The following is a 17,511-nucleotide window of genomic DNA, read 5'->3' on the forward strand; positions in this document are numbered from 1 at the left end:
TAAGCTACTCGGCGTGCTAGACTAATCCCCCCGTGGCTCTGATACCACTGTAGGTATGAGATTAGTCTAGATCCACTAATTACCGAGACCTCTTTGTTCTTGTACAAGAGAACTCAGCCAAACTCTCAACCACGCGGCTGATTTATACAAATACAATGGTGTAAATGTACTAAGGATACAAGTAATTGAACCCTAACTATTACAAGCTTCTTGATCGAAACCCTAGCTGGTTCACCCACTTGATTCGTGCCCTGCACACTCAAGAAACGAGTCAGTAACTTCACACAAGATCCTCTTGGATCAAAGATGAGAGACTAACACAAAGAGAATAAACAAATCAGATGAGATCACAAGTCCAGAGCCTTTGTCCTAGCGGCAAGGAGCTTAGACATCAATGTATGAGGTGCCATGTTCGAGCCCTCTTAACCTCAGTTGTAATTTCCTCCTTTCTTAGGAGTTTATTATAATATCCTCCTTCACATAAGAGTTAATTTAAAAAAAAAAATCAGAATAGATCACAAAATATGGCTCAGAACCCGCCACAACCACACCGATCTATTCTACCAGAACAAGATCCAAGGGAGCACAACTGGACCGGTTAGAGTTCACCCTCACACCATCGATGCCTTCACCACAAGTTCCCCTCACACCAGATCAAGTTCCACCGAACAAAACCTCAGAACAGAACCTTCACGTCTCACAAACCCTAGTTCTTCTCCAGCACCCAAGCAATCGAAGAGATTGCCTTATTCCAGCACTCACAAAAGATCTACCACTCAAAGAATCGAGAGAGAATACACAGAATCGAGTGTAGAGAGAGAGATATTAGAGAGTGAATGTCACGCCCGTATTTTCTAAGGATAGAAAATACGGTTGATCGCGACTAGGGGATGATTAAAGAAGCGGGGAAGAAAGGGGGAAACATACATCTTTGACCAAAATATTTAAATAATTGAAATAACTTAGAAAACAACATAGTATCATTTCAACAAAGTACCAATTCTAAGAAATAAAGACTAGAAAGTAGACAATTTTAAAAAGAGTTAGGTTCTCAATACTAAAACAATTTTGAAGAAAAGACACCTAGCGGAAGCGTTCAAGACACGGAAAATGCCGAGTATGAAGACACGACATATCTAACAATATTAAGCCAAACATAAATAATCCATGAATTCTGCTCAACATCCTCCACACCCGTCGTCGCTCAATCTGCACATTAAGAAAAACAAATATGCAGGGCTGAGTACTTGATGCACTCAGTGGACCAATGCCAAATCAGTTTGTCAAGCCATACCGAGTGATCTTGGGGGTTTTAAATGAAAAGAACCCAAGTCACTAAAAAGCATTTTCACATAAAGTTCGGTTCCAACCATCTTCCATCCACATCACCATCACCATATCTGAACATACATGACAAGGAACGTGGCCACGAACCAAGTCACTAGACCGGCCAACTCCAAAGAGATAGCGTACGATCTACTGGGTGTACACTAGTCCGAGCAGGGTTTGCGGCCCTACTGGGACCCGAATTCGATTAAACATACATGGCATAGCCACTTCAGATAGGTTCATTCAAACACAAAACATGGCAAGACAAACAAATTTTCACCTCCTTTCACATAAAATAGTATTTAGGACATAGTCCTTATTTAAAACGAAAGCCCATCTCAAAAGCTTAGCTCCTCCACCAACTTCCTGTCCCAACCTCAACAACGTGCAAAAGTTCACCCTTTTTTTTAAAAACATGATATGCAAAAAATCAGGCTTTGCTAAATAATTTAATTAAAGACAATGCATGCATCCTATGTGGGTGTGAAAAATTTATCCATCGTACATAAATAATAAAACAGACTCATCAATCAAACACAAAACCCAATGGTGGCCGACATACTTGAACTCTCGGTTATTACTAAAAAAATAGACCAAGCGACTAAATTCTAAATCCCATAAATATAAGGTTCTCATATTTTCATGATTTAATTCATCGCCAAATAAACGGCCCGAAATAATTAATTAAACCCCCAAACTAAGCAAGTACTATTAAATTGGCCGAAACAAAATTCGATTGCAATTAGCAAACAATTCACTGGCCTAAACAAATCATATGCCAAAAGAATAAGGAACATACATACTATACTCCCAATCAAACTCACGTACAACTTCCTACACAACTCCATACACCATACTACCAAACCACCTAAACAATTAAACTGGTCCACTTCTAGACAAATGCCCCAGTAAGCCTATTATACAAAGAATTTAGTTAGAGGCCCAATTCATGAAATTAAAGTGGCCCATTACATAAATGAAACTAAAGAAAATGACAAGTAAATAAAAGGGTAAAAAGTATACTCCTTGTCACCACCATCGTATCTCTCTCATAAATCTCAAAAAGAACAGACAACCTCAACGGCACAACTCGTCTCTCTCTCATCTCTAACTCCTCTCAATTTTCATCTCAAATTACCAAATCAGAAACAGCAAGCTCATCTCCCTTCCTATCTACTATCTTAAAAAATTAAGGAAAACATCCATAGCTACTGTCACTGCCCCTCCGTCGCCGCTAAGCTCCAACCGGCTCAGCATCCGTCCTCGGCGGCGCCGCTACCCACAACCGGTAAGTCCCTCTTTGTTTTTCCCCAAATTTAGAAATTCTATTTGTTTGATTTCACTTATTAATGGGCAGAGGTATCTCACAGAATTTAGGTTGAAAAGAGATATAAAATGGCAACTTCTAAAGCATCAAAGATCGGAGCTTTAGGCGGTAAAAAAATATCCTTCAACAAGTTTCAAGAAATTCAAGACTAAATCTTTTCTAGCCGTGAACTACTATGAATATATATAACTATGATGTGAAATGCAGAGAATTTCAGGAATTTGTATAAATACCTTCGGAAGAGAAAATTGTCTAGTCAGGAGAATTGATTTCATGATAAGTCTCGGTTTCTCCTCTCAAACTGTGATATTGAGAATTTTGATTATGGAACCAAAGTATGGAGATTTTTCATATTCAATGGAATAAGGAGAATTTACCTTTGTGGAAGAAGATAAGAAAATAACAGCAGATTGGATGTTGAACTCACGGTATTTGCGATTTCTTTTCTCAGATTTTGGATGGAAGAATGGGTGAGGAAGAGATGGCTGCGTGAGTTAAAAATAAGGAGAGGAAAATCAGTTGGAGATTTTGAGGGAAGATGGAGATATGGCAAAACCGTGTGGGAGAAGTTGGGAGAATTATTTGACCAAAAATTTGACTGCAGAAAAGAATTTATTTTATTGGGCTTCCCAACAAAAAAAGGGGCTAGAACAAGATTGATAAAGTAATAGGCCCATATATTTAAGTCAGAACATAGGTTAAATTGTTGTGTCTTTATTTTAGTACTTTGGTGTTATTCCGAGTACTTGTCAACGACTGCCCATTTTTCTAATCAACGAATCTCACGTCAATCTCGTCGACTATTTTCACCACACGATTAACCAACAACAATTCGAGCATTCACTATTTCCAATCGTAACCAAACAAAACGAAGACGGTATTTTAATCAAGGTCTATCACTCACTCATTCTCAAAACAAAACTAATCGCGAAAGGTACTAAAAGACGGGTGTTACAATCTACCCACCTTCACAAAAATTTCGTCCCGAAATTTGCTTAGATTATTCGAACAGTTCCGGGTACTTCTCCTTCATCTTGTCTTCTAGATCCCACGTAGCTTCCTCAACACCATGATTTCTCCACCGAACCTTCACTGAAGCAATAGACTTGTTTCTTAACTCTTGAACCTTCCGATCTAGAATAGCTTCAGGCTTCTCTTCATAACTCAAATTCAGATTCAAGATCATCATCTCCTATTGATGAATTATGTGGCTAGGGTTGAACACATACTTCCTCAAATTCTGACACATGGAAGACATCGTGCACATTCCCAAAGCATGGTGGTAACGCCAATCTATACGCTACGGGACCTACTCTATCAAGAATCTCATACAGTCCAATAAATCGTGGTCTCAACTTGCCCTTCACACCGAACCGAGTTATCCCTTTAGACGAAGCTACTTTTAGAAAGACTTTATCACCTGTTTCGAACTGTAGATCGGTTCTTCGAACATCAGCATACGATTTCTGTCGATCCTGAGCTTCCTTGATCCTCTCACGGATTTGTCGGACAATCTCTATCATTTCTTCCACGGAATCAGGTCCAAGGACTCTTCTCTCACCCACTTCATCCCAATAAAGTGGAGATCTACATTTCTTCCCATACAATGCCTCATACGGGGCCATGTTAATAGTCGCCTGGTAACTATTGTTGTAAGCGAACTCTATTAGTGGCAGTACTTCCTCCCATCCTACTCCTCGATCTAGCACTACAGCTCTCAACATGTCCTCCAAAGATTGTATCGTCCTCTCTGTTTGTCCATCAGTCTGCGGGTGGAACGCAGTACTGAAATTCAACTTGGTGCCTAACTCTCGCTGTAGGCTAATCCAAAATCTAGATGTAAACTTCGAATCACGATCACATGTAATTGTCACCGGTACTCCATGTAAGCGTATGATCTCTCGCACATACATCTTGGACAACTTATTAGCTCCATAAGTATCACGAACCGGTACAAAGTGGGCAGATTTGGTGAGACGATCAATAATCACCCAAATAACCGTGTTTCCTCGTTGAGATCTCGGTAATCCTGTCACGATGTCTATTGCAACATGCTCCCCTTTCCATTCCGGAATCTCTAGTGGTTGCAGTCTCCCTTAGGGTCGTTGATGTAGGGCTTTCACTTGTTGACATGCTAGACACCTCTCCACAAATGCCGCAACATGTATTTTCATGCCATTCTACCAAAACTGTTTTTTCAAATCTTGATACATCTTGGTACTCCCCGGATGCGCAGTATACGGTGTTTCATGCGCTTCCCTCATGATTTCATTCCTAAGTTCTTCGTCTTTAGGCACACACAACCTTCCCTTGTAGGTGAGGGCATTATCCGCCTCCTCGTGAAAATTTTCTTGTTCTCCTGCCCTCACTCCCGAACGGATTTTCTCTAGTAGAGTATCGCATCTTTGAGCCTCGACAATTCTAGCTCTTAGGTCAGGTTCCATCACCAAGGTGGCGATCCTTCCTTGTACTGTCTTGGGCGCTCTCACGACTTCCAATTGCATCCTACTGAACTCTTATATCAAGTGCTCTTCATTTGTGAGAAAAGTGGCTAATTGAGGTTGAGACTTTCTACTTAGGGCATCAGCCACTACGTTCGCCTTTCCTAGGTGGTAGTTTATGTTACAATCGTAATCCTTCACCAACTCGAGCTATCTACGTTGGCGCATGTCAAAATCCTTTTGTTCAAAAAGTACTTGAGGCTTTTATGGTCTCTATATATATCTCATACCGAACTCCACAAAGATGGTGTCTCCAAATCTTCAAAGCATGTACAACTGCGGCCAACTCCAAGTCATGCGTCGGGTAGTTCAACTCATGTGGCCTCAACTGCCTTGATGCGTACACAACCACTTTCCCATTCTGCATAAGTACACATCCCAGTCCAACCTTCGATGCATCAGTATATACCACATAGTTAGTGTCGGGCTCTGGCACAGCGAGAATCGGTACGGTGGTCAACTTCTTCTTCAACAACTGGAAACTCGCCTCACATTCCGGTGTCCAATTCACTTTGACTCACTTCTTCAATTGTTGAGTCATTGGCCTTGCTATCTTTGAAAATCCCTCGATGAATCTCCGATAATATCCCGCTAGTTCTAAGAAACTCCGAATCTCATCTGGTATAGTCGGTGACTTCCATTGTTGTACCGCTTCTACCTTTGCAGGGTTCATTCGAATTCCATCCGCGGTCACTATGTATCCAAGGAAATTCACTTCCTTAAGCCAAAACTCGCATTTGCTGAACTTAGCATAGAGATTCTCTGCCCTTAACGTCTCCAAGGTAGTCCTCAAATGCTCTTCATGTTCCTCCTTGTTCTTTGAGTAGATAAGTACATCATCTATGAAGACTAGGACGAACTTGTCCAAGTATGGATGAAACACACGATTCATAAGGTCCATAAATACAGCCGGGGCATTTGTTAATCCGAAAGGCATCACTATAAACTCATAGTGGCCGTACCTAGTTCGGAAAGCCGTCTTGGGTACATCTTCTCGTCAGACTCTAGTTGATGGTATTCAGATGTCAAATCCATTTTCACAAGGATATCAGCTCCTCGAAGCTGATTAAATAAATCATCTATTCTCGATAGTGGAAACGTGTTCTAAAGTGTCATCTCGTTCAGCTCTCGATAATTTGTACGCATCTCAGCGTTCCGTCATTCTTCTTCGGAAATAGTATTGGTGCACCCCATGCTGGCACACTGAATTTGATGAAGCCCAGGTCTTACAGTTCTTGCAGTTGCATCGTGAGTTCTTCCAACTCCTTAGTCATCATTTTGTATGTTATCTTAAGTACTTAGGGTTGATCTTGGCTCCAAGTCAATTGTAAACTACGGCTGTCGATTTGTCACGAAAGGTACTCCAACATGAGTTTCCAACATATCATTAAATATTTCTTCCAACATTCCTTCCATTTTCTTCGTATGCGAAAAATCGTATAATAATGTTACTAACTCTTTACTTGGGTTGAGGAGGTATTGGGGCTACCACACGTTCTTTCTTTCGATTGCTTTTCCTACTTTACATATCTCGTCTAGGACGTTTCTCTCTTAGTTGATGGTATTTACCTTGTTAGCATACTCGTATTTTTGCCATGATTGTCGTATTGTAGTAGTGATATTTAAATACTCCATTCCTCGTGATTCACTTAGTTTTATTCATCATCCTCATATCTATCGATCAACTAGTTTCATATAGATCACTACACCGTACAAGATAATTAGGCCTATGTGCCTAAAATTTTCCTTAACATTAGGTTCTCCAATATCATTATCTATGTACATAACATGACATTCAATTTCTAGATCGCTACAAGCGGTTCGTAAATTCAAAATATTCCTCATCTCGTACTATTTGTCATGTCTATACTTCTAGTTGATGTATCATTTCAGCGCGTGTCTGTCTATAAAAATTTATTTCCCACATGTATCTCAAAAGATCAAGCTTTTGCCTTTCCTTACAGTGTTGCATCAAGAACTCAGAATACGTATCAAGAACTCAAAATTTAATCAAACAGTCTTAACTTGGATATGGACCGATTTCAAATTATAACAACACAGCTAAAAATGTCCTTAAATTAGAAGAGTTCCAGAATCACTCAACGAAACAATAATTACAATTTCAGCTCGACTTTTGTTTTGAATCTCAGCACTAACTTGCAACAATTGGTTTGGGTCATCCCAACGGAGCTTGAAAGATCATAAGATAGGTCACGAAAATTGGATGGAATTGAAATAAATCTCAATTCCTGAAATAGGCTACTAAACAAGATAATTCAGTTGTCCGACCAAATCTGAATGATCTATACATCAATGGATAATGAACCCAACATATCATGGCTAGAAACAATCAGTTGCATGAGGATTTACAAACGTAGGGAGTTGCCACGAAGCAACACTAATCATGGCTCAACAAAATTCATAATATGGAATAATGATATCACACCAATGGGTTCATAAGTTTGTGAAAGGCAGCCATAGTCAAGAGGACTTTTGAAAAAATAACTGGTTAAATCTGTTAAGGGAAAGTACAAAATGTAGGTCGTAACCTCGTTTTGCAGAAAGAAAAGTTCTAATATGGAGACGATACATGTATTGGGACTGGACCAAAAAGAATTTCACTTCTATAAGAAAGAACTTGTCACATACATGGTTACAAAATGAAAAGCTGAATAAAAGTTCGAAGAATAATATCCCATAGAAAACATGTATGAGAGACGTGGCCATAGTGAAAGACATAATTACAACATGTATGAGAGACGTGGCCATAGTGAAAGACATAATTACAAGCACTTTAGGAATAGAGAGTTCAATGGCGGAGGCTCACAAAGTCAAAATATTGTCCTTATGAATGATGAGTCAAAGAAGACTACAATCAATCCAGGTGTCCAAAGTTATAAAGGCAAATGCCAATTTCCAAGAACTGAAAGTGAGTTATGACTCAATGGAGGAAAAAAAATAATGGGCATTACTTGCAATTATGAGTCAAAGAAAGTGTTAAATGGACAAGGGCTCACGGTTATTCGAAAGGTCCCGAAGAAGAACTTCTTAAAATCCAAGTAAGTACTGTTGATTAAAATCGTTCGTTCTAGCTATTAAGGTCGCACCCCCTCATTCATCTCTCACAAGCCGAAACATGGTAACATCGTTCTAAGAAACTGTGGATTCCAAGTTGAGATTCTTCGTGCTGTTACCACCAATAACGATGATCAGAATCCATATCTTCATAATATTCTTTGCACGTCATAACAATCATTCTCTTAAAAACATTGTAATTATACTCCCGCTCTCAACATGCAATAACATCTGTTTTCGTCGCATCGCCACTTTTGACATAAGATTGGGTTTAACTTATTAGATCGCATGTACAATTTTCCCCCCGTTGTAGGATTACATCATTTAACATCTCCTCTTGTCTCGAATATTTTCTCGTTCGGAACTTCTCTTCAATTTGCACACCTTTTCCTCTTGAACTCATTATCGTACGTAATGTCTCTTCGCATTCTCATTATTCTTATCGTTCCGAAAGACAATAGTGAATTTGTAATTATCCAAATAAGTTCGAATTCGCACCACATATTTCCATTTGTCCTATCACTTAGAAAAGTGATATTGCCGTTGTTACAACTAAGTTCGATATCGTTCGATCTAACAGACATTTCGGGCATTCTATGTTTGCATACAAAGTTCATAGCATCATACTTCCATTCTATCAACAAATTCACAATATACCTCATACTTCACTGTCCATACTCTATTAATTAAAACGTTATTCATATACCACATAGCTAATCATGTATAAACGCATATTTTATACATCTCAAGACAAAACAACATCATACTTCTCATTCACTTCAAAATCTCAATTTCCCAAAAGAAATGAACTAGCAAGCTTTCATTTGAAGTTCAAAGATTTCTGAAATTTCAACAATTTTCCTCAACATAAATATTTTCCTCAACCAAATTTCCACCAAAACAACTAGTCATTACCACTGAAAGCATTCACCTCAAAATCTTTTTCCATATTTTTTTACAAGTATCAAACACCATGCAACTCTTTCAAAACTCATAACTCGTTCTTTTCTCCACACAACAAAATAACTCTTCCTTTACTATACCAACATTTTCAACTTCCTCTTTAAAAAAATTGCATTACCTCTTTTTAGGTTGAGCGCGACGGTCGGATGTTGAGCCATTGACCCTCTAAATTTTATTTATTTATTTATTTTGATCTAGAGAAACGAATCTAGATCACGACAGAAAGAAGACTCTTGGGTCCAGAGCGGAAAGAACTTGGCTTTGATACCACTTTGTCACGCCCGTATTTTCTAAGGATAGAAAATACGGTTGATCGCGACTAGGGGATGATTAAAGAAGCGGGGAAGAAAGGGGGAAACACACATCTTTGACCAAAATATTTAAATAATTGAAATAACTTAGAAAACAACATAGTATCATTTCAACAAAGTACCAATTCTAAGAAATAAAGACTAGAAAGTAGACAATTTTGAAAAGAGTTAGGTTCTCAATACTAAAACAATTTTGAAGAAAAGACACCTAGCGGAAGCGTTCAAGACACGGAAAATTCCGAGTATGAAGACACGACATATCTAACAATATTAAGCCAAACATAAATAATCCATGAATTCTGCTCAACATCCTCCACACCCGTCGTCGCTCAATCTGCACATTAAGAAAAACAAATATGCATGGCTGAGTACTTGATGCACTCAGTGGACACATGCCAAATCAGTTTGTCAAGCCATACCGAGTGATCTTGGGGGTTTTAAATGAAAAGAACCCAAGTCACTAAAAAGCATTTTCACATAAAGTTCGGTTGCAACCATCTTCTATCCACATCACCATCACCATATCTGAACATACATGACAAGGAACGTGGCCACGAACCAAGTCACTAGACCGGCCAACTCCAAAGAGATAGCGTACGATCTACTGGGTGTACACTAGTCCGAGCAGGGTTTGCGGCCCTACTGGGACCCGAATTCGATTAAACATACATGGCATAGCCACTTCAGATAGGTTCATTCAAACACAAAACATGGCAAGACAAACAAATTTTCACCTCCTTTCACATAAAATAGTATTTAGGACATAGTCCTTATTTAAAACGAAAGCCCATCTCAAAAGCTTAGCTCCTCCACCAACTTCCTGTCCCAACCTCAACAACGTGCAAAAGTTCACCCTTTTTTTTAAAAACATGATATGCAAAAAATCAGGCTTTGCTAAATAATTTAATTAAAGACAATGCATGCATCCTATGTGGGTGTGAAAAATTTATCCATCGTACATAAATAATAAAACAGACTCATCAATCAAACACAAAACCCAATGGTGGCCGACATACTTGAACTCTCGGTTATTACTAAAAAAAATAGACCAAGCGACTAAATTCTAAATCCCATAAATATAAGGTTCTCATATTTGCATGATTTAATTCATCGCCAAATAAACGGCCCGAAATAATTAATTAAACCCCCAAACTAAGCAAGTACTATTAAATTGGCCGAAACAAAATTCGATTGCAATTAGCAAACAATTCACTGGCCTAAACAAATCATATGCCAAAAGAATAAGGAACATACATACTATACTCCCAATCAAACTCACGTACAACTTCCTACACAACTCCATACACCATACTACCAAACCACCTAAACAATTAAACTGGTCCACTTCTAGACAAATGCCCCAGTAAGCCTATTATACAAAGAATTTAGTTAGAGGCCCAATTCATGAAATTAAAGTGGCCCATTACATAAATGAAACTAAAGAAAATGACAAGTAAATAAAAGGGTAAAAAGTATACTCCTTGTCACCACCATCGTATCTCTCTCATAAATCTCAAAAAGAACAGACAACCTCAACGGCACAACTCGTCTCTCTCTCATCTCTAACTCCTCTCAATTTTCATCTCAAATTACCAAATCAGAAACAGCAAGCTCATCTCCCTTCCTATCTACTATCTTAAAAAATTAAGGAAAACATCCATAGCTACTGTCACTGCCCCTCCGTCGCCGCTAAGCTCCAACCGGCTCAGCATCCGTCCTCGGCGGCGCCGCTACCCACAACCGGTAAGTCCCTCTTTGTTTTTCCCCAAATTTAGAAATTCTATTTGTTTGATTTCACTTATTAATGGGCAGAGGTATCTCACAGAATTTAGGTTGAAAAGAGATATAAAATGGCAACTTCTAAAGCATCAAAGATCGGAGCTTTAGGCGGTAAAAAAATATCCTTCAACAAGTTTCAAGAAATTCAAGACTAAATCTTTTCTAGCCGTGAACTACTATGAATATATATAACTATGATGTGAAATGCAGAGAATTTCAGGAATTTGTTTAAATACCTTCGGAAGAGAAAATTGTCTAGTCAGGAGAATTGATTTCATGATAAGTCTCGGTTTCTCCTCTCAAACTGTGATATTGAGAATTTTGATTATGGAACCAAAGTATGGAGATTTTTCATATTCAATGGAATAAGGAGAATTTACCTTTGTGGAAGAAGATAAGAAAATAACAGCAGATTGGATGTTGAACTCACGGTATTTGCGATTTCTTTTCTCAGATTTTGGATGGAAGAATGGGTGAGGAAGAGATGGCTGCGTGAGTTAAAAATAAGGAGAGGAAAATCAGTTGGAGATTTTGAGGGAAGATGGAGATATGGCAAAACCGTGTGGGAGAAGTTGGGAGAATTATTTGACCAAAAATTTGACTGCAGAAAAGAATTTATTTTATTGGGCTTCCCAACAAAAAAAGGGGCTAGAACAAGATTGATAAAGTAATAGGCCCATATATTTAAGTCAGAACATAGGTTAAATTGTTGTGTCTTTATTTTAGTACTTTGGTGTTATTCCGAGTACTTGTCAACGACTGCCCATTTTTCTAATCAACGAATCTCACGTCAATCTCGTCGACTATTTTCACCACACGATTAACCAACAACAATTCGAGCATTCACTATTTCCAATCGTAACCAAACAAAACGAAGACGGTATTTTAATCAAGGTCTATCACTCACTCATTCTCAAAACAAAACTAATCGCGAAAGGTACTAAAAGACGGGTGTTACAATCTACCCACCTTCACAAAAATTTCGTCCCGAAATTTGCTTAGATTATTCGAACAGTTCCGGGTACTTCTCCTTCATCTTGTCTTCTAGATCCCACGTAGCTTCCTCAACACCATGATTTCTCCACCGAACCTTCACTGAAGCAATAGACTTGTTTCTTAACTCTTGAACCTTCCGATCTAGAATAGCTTCAGGCTTCTCTTCATAACTCAAATTCAGATTCAAGATCATCATCTCCTATTGATGAATTATGTGGCTAGGGTTGAACACATACTTCCTCAAATTCTGACACATGGAAGACATCGTGCACATTCCCAAAGCATGGTGGTAACGCCAATCTATACGCTACGGGACCTACTCTATCAAGAATCTCATACAGTCCAATAAATCGTGGTCTCAACTTGCCCTTCACACCGAACCGAGTTATCCCTTTAGACGAAGCTACTTTTAGAAAGACTTTATCACCTGTTTCGAACTGTAGATCGGTTCTTCGAACATCAGCATACGATTTCTGTCGATCCTGAGCTTCCTTGATCCTCTCACGGATTTGTCAGACAATCTCTATCATTTCTTCCACGGAATCAGGTCCAAGGACTCTTCTCTCACCCACTTCATCCCAATAAAGTGGAGATCTACATTTCTTCCCATACAATGCCTCATACGGGGCCATGTTAATAGTCGCCTGGTAACTATTGTTGTAAGCGAACTCTATTAGTGGCAGTACTTCCTCCCATCCTACTCCTCGATCTAGCACTACAGCTCTCAACATGTCCTCCAAAGTTTGTATCGTCCTCTCTGTTTGTCCATCAGTCTGCGGGTGGAACGCAGTACTGAAATTCAACTTGGTGCCTAACTCTCGTTGTAGGCTCATCTAAAATATAGATGTAAACTTCGAATCACGATCACATGTAATTGTCACCGGTACTCCATGTAAGCGTATGATCTCTCGCACATACATCTTGGACAACTTATTAGCTCCATAAGTATCACGAACCGGTACAAAGTGGGCAGATTTGGTGAGACGATCAATAATCACCCAAATAATCGTGTTTCCTCGTTGAGATCTCGGTAATCCTGTCACGATGTCTATTGCAACATGCTCCCCTTTCCATTCCGGAATCTCTAGTGGTTGCAGTCTCCCTTAGGGTCGTTGATGTAGGGCTTTCACTTGTTGACATGCTAGACACCTCTCCACAAATGAAAGAATGGGTGAGGAAGAGATGGCTGCGTGAGTTAAAAATAAGGAGAGGAAAATCAGTTGGAGATTTTGAGGGAAGATGGAGATATGGCAAAACCGTGTGGGAGAAGTTGGGAGAATTATTTGACCAAAAATTTGACTGCAGAAAAGAATTTATTTTATTGGGCTTCCCAACAAAAAAAGGGACTAGAACAAGATTGATAAAGTAATAGGCCCATATATTTAAGTCAGAACATAGGTTAAATTGTTGTGTCTTTATTTTAGTACTTTGGTGTTATTCCGAGTACTTGTCAACGACTGCCCATTTTTCTAATCAACGAATCTCACGTCAATCTCGTCGACTATTTTCACCACACGATTAACCAACAACAATTCGAGCATTCACTATTTCCAATCGTAACCAAACAAAACGAAGACGGTATTTTAATCAAGGTCTATCACTCACTCATTCTCAAAACAAAACTAATCGCGAAAGGTACTAAAAGACGGGTGTTACAATCTACCCACCTTCACAAAAATTTCGTCCCGAAATTTGCTTAGATTATTCGAACAGTTCCGGGTACTTCTCCTTCATCTTGTCTTCTAGATCCCACGTAGCTTCCTCAACACCATGATTTCTCCACCGAACCTTCACTGAAGCAATAGACTTGTTTCTTAACTCTTGAACCTTCCGATCTAGAATAGCTTCAGGCTTCTCTTCATAACTCAAATTCAGATTCAAGATCATCATCTCCTATTGATGAATTATGTGGCTAGGGTTGAACACATACTTCCTCAAATTCTGACACATGGAAGACATCGTGCACATTCCCAAAGCATGGTGGTAACGCCAATCTATACGCTACGGGACCTACTCTATCAAGAATCTCATACAGTCCAATAAATCGTGGTCTCAACTTGCCCTTCACACCGAACCGAGTTATCCCTTTAGACGAAGCTACTTTTAGAAAGACTTTATCACCTGTTTCGAACTGTAGATCGGTTCTTCGAACATCAGCATACGATTTCTGTCGATCCTGAGCTTCCTTGATCCTCTCACGGATTTGTCGGACAATCTCTATCATTTCTTCCACGGAATCAGGTCCAAGGACTCTTCTCTCACCCACTTCATCCCAATAAAGTGGAGATCTACATTTCTTCCCATACAATGCCTCATACGGGGCCATGTTAATAGTCGCCTGGTAACTATTGTTGTAAGCGAACTCTATTAGTGGCAGTACTTCCTCCCATCCTACTCCTCGATCTAGCACTACAGCTCTCAACATGTCCTCCAAAGATTGTATCGTCCTCTCTGTTTGTCCATCAGTCTGCGGGTGGAACGCAGTACTGAAATTCAACTTGGTGCCTAACTCTCGCTGTAGGCTAATCCAAAATCTAGATGTAAACTTCGAATCACGATCACATGTAATTGTCACCGGTACTCCATGTAAGCGTATGATCTCTCGCACATACATCTTGGACAACTTATTAGCTCCATAAGTATCACGAACCGGTACAAAGTGGGCAGATTTGGTGAGACGATCAATAATCACCCAAATAACCGTGTTTCCTCGTTGAGATCTCGGTAATCCTGTCACGATGTCTATTGCAACATGCTCCCCTTTCCATTCCGGAATCTCTAGTGGTTGCAGTCTCCCTTAGGGTCGTTGATGTAGGGCTTTCACTTGTTGACATGCTAGACACCTCTCCACAAATGCCGCAACATGTATTTTCATGCCATTCTACCAAAACTGTTTTTTCAAATCTTGATACATCTTGGTACTCCCCGGATGCGCAGTATACGGTGTTTCATGCGCTTCCCTCATGATTTCATTCCTAAGTTCTTCGTCTTTAGGCACACACAACCTTCCCTTGTAGGTGAGGGCATTATCCGCCTCCTCGTGAAAATTTTCTTGTTCTCCTGCCCTCACTCCCGAACGGATTTTCTCTAGTAGAGTATCGCATCTTTGAGCCTCGACAATTCTAGCTCTTAGGTCAGGTTCCATCACCAAGGTGGCGATCCTTCCTTGTACTGTCTTGGGCGCTCTCACGACTTCCAATTGCATCCTACTGAACTCTTATATCAAGTGCTCTTCATTTGTGAGAAAAGTGGCTAATTGAGGTTGAGACTTTCTACTTAGGGCATCAGCCACTACGTTCGCCTTTCCTAGGTGGTAGTTTATGTTACAATCGTAATCCTTCACCAACTCGAGCTATCTACGTTGGCGCATGTCAAAATCCTTTTGTTCAAAAAGTACTTGAGGCTTTTATGGTCTCTATATATATCTCATACCGAACTCCACAAAGATGGTGTCTCCAAATCTTCAAAGCATGTACAACTGCGGCCAACTCCAAGTCATGCGTCGGGTAGTTCAACTCATGTGGCCTCAACTGCCTTGATGCGTACACAACCACTTTCCCATTCTGCATAAGTACACATCCCAGTCCAACCTTCGATGCATCAGTATATACCACATAGTTAGTGTCGGGCTCTGGCACAGCGAGAATCGGTACGGTGGTCAACTTCTTCTTCAACAACTGGAAACTCGCCTCACATTCCGGTGTCCAATTCACTTTGACTCACTTCTTCAATTGTTGAGTCATTGGCCTTGCTATCTTTGAAAATCCCTCGATGAATCTCCGATAATATCCCGCTAGTTCTAAGAAACTCCGAATCTCATCTGGTATAGTCGGTGACTTCCATTGTTGTACCGCTTCTACCTTTGCAGGGTTCATTCGAATTCCATCCGCGGTCACTATGTATCCAAGGAAATTCACTTCCTTAAGCCAAAACTCGCATTTGCTGAACTTAGCATAGAGATTCTCTGCCCTTAACGTCTCCAAGGTAGTCCTCAAATGCTCTTCATGTTCCTCCTTGTTCTTTGAGTAGATAAGTACATCATCTATGAAGACTAGGACGAACTTGTCCAAGTATGGATGAAACACACGATTCATAAGGTCCATAAATACAGCCGGGGCATTTGTTAATCCGAAAGGCATCACTATAAACTCATAGTGGCCGTACCTAGTTCGGAAAGCCGTCTTGGGTACATCTTCTCGTCAGACTCTAGTTGATGGTATTCAGATGTCAAATCCATTTTCACAAGGATATCAGCTCCTCGAAGCTGATTAAATAAATCATCTATTCTCGATAGTGGAAACGTGTTCTAAAGTGTCATCTCGTTCAGCTCTCGATAATTTGTACGCATCTCAGCGTTCCGTCATTCTTCTTCGGAAATAGTATTGGTGCACCCCATGCTGGCACACTGAATTTGATGAAGCCCAGGTCTTACAGTTCTTGCAGTTGCATCGTGAGTTCTTCCAACTCCTTAGTCATCATTTTGTATGTTATCTTAAGTACTTAGGGTTGATCTTGGCTCCAAGTCAATTGTAAACTACGGCTGTCGATTTGTCACGAAAGGTACTCCAACATGAGTTTCCAACATATCATTAAATATTTCTTCCAACATTCCTTCCATTTTCTTCGTATGCGAAAAATCGTATAATAATGTTACTAACTCTTTACTTGGGTTGAGGAGGTATTGGGGCTACCACACGTTCTTTCTTTCGATTGCTTTTCCTACTTTACATATCTCGTCTAGGACGTTTCTCTCTTAGTTGATGGTATTTACCTTGTTAGCATACTCGTATTTTTGCCATGATTGTCGTATTGTAGTAGTGATATTTAAATACTCCATTCCTCGTGATTCACTTAGTTTTATTCATCATCCTCATATCTATCGATCAACTAGTTTCATATATATCACTACACCGTACAAGATAATTAGGCCTATGTGCCTAAAATTTTCCTTAACATTAGGTTCTCCAATATCATTATCTATGTACATAACATGACATTCAATTTCTAGATCGCTACAAGCGGTTCGTAAATTCGAAATATTCCTCATCTCGTACTATTTGTCATGTCTATACTTCTAGTTGATGTATCATTTCAGCGCGTGTCTGTCTATAAAAATTTATTTCCCACATGTATCTCAAAAGATCAAGCTTTTGCCTTTCCTTACAGTGTTGCATCAAGAACTCAGAATACGTATCAAGAACTCAAAATTTAATCAAACAGTCTTAACTTG

General features: G+C 39.6%; 4 long non-coding RNA genes across 4 annotated transcripts; 2 read left to right on the forward strand and 2 right to left on the reverse strand.

The window, feature by feature from the left end:
• Positions 1-1,529: 1,529 nt before the first annotated feature.
• On the reverse strand, positions 1,530-3,429 carry LOC125196767 (uncharacterized). The gene is made up of 3 exons (XR_007171941.2): positions 3,034-3,429; positions 2,890-2,957; positions 1,530-1,729 (listed from the first exon to the last, which is right to left on the reverse strand). It is a non-coding gene; the product is annotated as an uncharacterized LOC125196767 (long non-coding RNA).
• LOC148927484 (uncharacterized) lies at positions 2,206-3,447 on the forward strand. Its single transcript, XR_016128734.1, has 2 exons — positions 2,206-2,617; positions 2,700-3,447. It is a non-coding gene; the product is annotated as an uncharacterized LOC148927484 (long non-coding RNA).
• A 6,713-nt stretch (positions 3,448-10,160) lies between these two features.
• Positions 10,161-11,792, reverse strand: LOC148927485 (uncharacterized). Its single transcript, XR_016128792.1, has 3 exons — positions 11,666-11,792; positions 11,522-11,589; positions 10,161-10,360 (listed from the first exon to the last, which is right to left on the reverse strand). It is a non-coding gene; the product is annotated as an uncharacterized LOC148927485 (long non-coding RNA).
• LOC125204958 (uncharacterized) lies at positions 10,838-12,079 on the forward strand. Its single transcript, XR_007173681.2, has 2 exons — positions 10,838-11,249; positions 11,740-12,079. It is a non-coding gene; the product is annotated as an uncharacterized LOC125204958 (long non-coding RNA).
• Positions 12,080-17,511: the final 5,432 nt, after the last annotated feature.

The sequence above is a fragment of the Salvia hispanica genome, chromosome 4 (genome assembly GCF_029641045.1).
Source record: "Salvia hispanica isolate PSC_SH4W2 chromosome 4, Shi_PSC_v1, whole genome shotgun sequence".
Classification (NCBI taxonomy): Eukaryota; Viridiplantae; Streptophyta; class Magnoliopsida; order Lamiales; family Lamiaceae; genus Salvia; species Salvia hispanica.